We start from the raw sequence: 3,194 nt of genomic DNA on the forward strand, positions 1-3,194 counted from the left end.
TTTTTTTTTTTTTTTCCTGTAAAGCTGTTTTCATGAGCCAGAAAGGTGTTTCAAGATCTTAAGCAAAATTTGTCCTTGGCAGCTTTAACAAAAATTGCAGCCACGTATACTTGCAGCAGCCTCTGCACAGAGTGTAACTGGAAATACATTGTGCTGCCATTTCAGGGAACTGGAGAATGGAAGGAGGCCTTTTCCACATAGTTGGATCACTGCTTGAGTTTGGCAGGGCTTTGCTTTAATGAACTTTAAAAGTATGTGAATACTGAACTACTCAGGTACTAGGGACTAGGAGTCTGAAACCAAAGCTAAGAGCAAGCAGTTTCTAGCGTGACACAAACTGTGATTTAAGAAGCACCTAACATTTTTCTCAGTGTTTAAGCTTACTACAGTAAGTTAAACTGGCCCTTCACTAGTATTCAGTTTCTAATTATACCACCTTATTGTATTCTCCATAGCGGTAACTTCACAAATGCAAGTGATCTCATGATGTTACAAACTGAAGAAAGTTTTAGAAAATCACCTCAGAAATACATTGACTATGCTAATCATTAAGTGGACCAAATGACACATAATTTACATGGGTTTTGCGATACTGTAATACCCTTATATTAAACTTTTAAACAGAAAAAGAGGTAGAGAAAATTGTACTTAAAATTAAAAACTTCCATTTAGCAGCTAAAAAAAAACCCAGAGAAAATACTAGTCAATACTGTCTCAAAATCTAAGTGTTCTAATGGTGTATGTGGCAGGCATTAGAAATTTAACAGGCAACTAAAACTTGCACATGGACTTAATCCAAGCTCTTTAAATGAGCTCAGACTGTGAATGACTAGTTGCTTGGTCTGGAGTTTGGGGAGTGCTAACAGAGAAAAAAGAGGAGAGAGAAATATTATTCTGGTACATCCTTTAAGAGACACCCACGCACGCACACTACTATTCAATTTTGGGGTCAGGTTGAGTCAGAGATTTTACCCCCCAATTTCAGACTCAAAGTGGTTTGGCAAGAAAGGACAATGGAAAAATTGCTCATATCTCCATGTTCCTATTAAGTTCTGAAGTCTGCTGTGCAAACCAAAGGAATGCACATATCATAGTTAAAAAAATAGATTAAGCCAATAGTGGAAAAGAAGTTCTAGGATATTATTATCCTTGGCTATTTCAAAAATTGAATGATGAAACATTTCAGTTAGAATATCTATTGGAATGCTATAAAAGAGTGTTCCAATTATGTCAGTGTCCCATCTGTGAATGTGATTTCTGTGCTATAAGACAGACTCTGAGAATGATTCACTGGTTGTTAGGTGGTGTGACTGTCTCGCAGTGCACGCAGACAGCTAGCAAAGGGCTACCTCAAGCGACAGAGCAGTAACAGATATGGGCCAGCAAGATGACACAGGGGCTCAGGGAAACCCGATGAATCTCCCTACTACATCTAGTGTCTTCCTGACACTTGCAGAATCACAGCTTGAGGGAGCAAAGACACTGAAGCACCTTTTTTCTAACAGGCTTAGGCCAAGCAGTCTTCATTTCTCATTCTAAGCCTCCTCTAATCATAAATGGGAGCTTGGCCCCAGAATTATTAACACAGTATCTTTTACACACACAACATTTATGAGACTACTGTACTTTGTTACGGTACTGAAATCCTCCCGAAACCAGATGCTGATCCCAAAAGTGCCTTGCGCTGTTAACCCCTAGCAGCCTAAGGCAGCTCTTTCTTTGCAGAACAGTTGGCAGCAGAATTCTGACTCAAAGGCAGAGCAGCGTTAGGCTGTAGCCCTACCTCCCTGCCAGAAGCAAGCATTTTGCATTAGGGAAAACACATGCCTGGGCCCCAGAGTACATCCTTCCTGGAGTATCTCTGGACTGGGCTGTGCAACTGACTGCACTGCTAGTCTGGCCACTGCAATCTCAAATATTTGATTTGGAAGAAAATCACTGCTTTTCATTTCAGTATGTGACTGCGGGTCTGAGGGGCCAAGAGAAGGAATCTCCCGTGGAACATCCACCTTTGGGGAAAGCAGAGCTGTATAATAACGGAAAGAAATTTGGTAGTTGCTATCAGAGTACTGCCTTGTGCTTTGATATGCTACCACTATAAAGCAGGTGAGAATGTGGCTTTCCCAACATGGGGAAGAGCAAGCAGCCTCCTATCTCCTTCCTTTCCTGCCTTCTTTACAGCAAAGTAATTTCTCCGAGGTGTTACGACAGTGACTAAGAGCAGCTGAAGCTCTCGGCAGAAAGGGGGTTACGGCTGGAGAAAGCCGGGGATCCATGGCAAAGCGCAATGGGCCCGATCCGAGGGCGGCAAAGCCAGTCAGTCTTTCCAATGGCTTTTATAAATTCTTGGATGAGCCTCTCCGTGTGCATGTGTTAATGAGTGCTACGAGAGCTGCGAAGGCAAAAGAAAATAAACAGCCGCTATTTAGAGCCCTTCGAAGGCAGCCCCCCGATACCGCAGCACGCCGGCTGCAGCCCGGCGCGGCCCCGGGAGCAGCGGCGGGGCCGAGCCCGTGCGCGGCCGCGGTGACTCACGGCGCCGGGCGCCCCTGCCAGCGCGGGCGCGGAGCGGCGCGCGCTCCCGGGCTCCATCGGCGCCGGCCGCGAGAGGGGCGGGAGCGGTCTGCCGCGGAGCTACTCAGTGGAGAAGCGCTTCCCTTCCCCACCTCCTCCCCCTGACCCCTCGCCAACAGCTCCTTGGAGCCGCCGCTCGCTGACGTGTCCCAGGAACTCACCTGCGCTCCCTGCCCACCCCCGGGGTGCAGCGCCGAGCACCCGAGGCTGGGGGAGCTGCACCGCCCCGGCTGGGCTGCCTGCCCCGCGGGGGCTTTACAAGAGCCGGGCTCCGGGCACCCCAGCGCGGAGCATCCTCCGCCCGGCTCCGCAGCGAGGGGCCGCGCCGCCCCCGGGAGCGGCGGTGCCCGCCAGCCCCGGCCCCGCGGCCCGCAGAGAGGCCCCTGCCCTGCCCCGGCGCCGCGCCCGCCCCCGCCGAGGACGGGGGATGCCTGGACGGCTGCCGCTCTCCGGCATCGCCCTGCCTCCGCCGCCCCCGCACCGGTCCCGGCGGCGGCGGGGCCGAGACGCCGCGCTCTGCCGCCAGCCCCGGCGGCGGGGGCGGCGGCGGCTGAGGCACGGAGCAAAGCCGCGGTGCCCGCTGCGGAGCGGCCGCTCCGCGCCGCGCACCGGGCGCGCAC

General features: G+C 51.3%; 1 protein-coding gene across 3 annotated transcripts in view; it reads right to left on the reverse strand.

Annotated features, from left to right (window-relative positions):
- NFATC2 (nuclear factor of activated T cells 2) overlaps positions 1 to 3,194 on the reverse strand; it is a 101,585-nt gene that overhangs the window by 97,238 nt on the left and 1,153 nt on the right. The gene's annotated exons all lie outside the window — the stretch shown is intronic.

This window comes from Rhea americana, unplaced genomic scaffold, assembly GCF_003343005.1.
Source record: "Rhea americana isolate MKP2758 unplaced genomic scaffold, rheAme1 scaffold_4, whole genome shotgun sequence".
NCBI classification, from domain to species: domain Eukaryota; kingdom Metazoa; phylum Chordata; class Aves; order Rheiformes; family Rheidae; genus Rhea; species Rhea americana.